Raw genomic sequence first — 357 nt, forward strand, 5'->3', positions numbered from 1 at the left:
TAAAGACCGGTTACTGACGAAACAGACACACACTAGTTTGCAGATCCACCCACCAGGCGGGTGTCGGAGGCAGGAGGTGGCTTTCAAAACTCATTTGGCTAAAATTCACAATTTACTCTCCAAGGGACACCACCGATAAAAAAACGCACCCATCGTAAGAGTACTACAAATCCGCACATAATCGAGGTCAGGTCGTCAAGGTCACCGTCGTCGTGATCATGGTATCCGCGGGTTCGTTTTCCCGCTACCGGACCATTATGGTTTTCTTCAAAAAAAAAAAAACTTCTTTGAAGTTAGATATCAAGGCAATTACAATTTCATATCATATATATATATAATATATAGTATATATATATA

Source organism: Macrobrachium nipponense, chromosome 7, assembly GCF_015104395.2.
Source record: "Macrobrachium nipponense isolate FS-2020 chromosome 7, ASM1510439v2, whole genome shotgun sequence".
NCBI classification, from domain to species: domain Eukaryota; kingdom Metazoa; phylum Arthropoda; class Malacostraca; order Decapoda; family Palaemonidae; genus Macrobrachium; species Macrobrachium nipponense.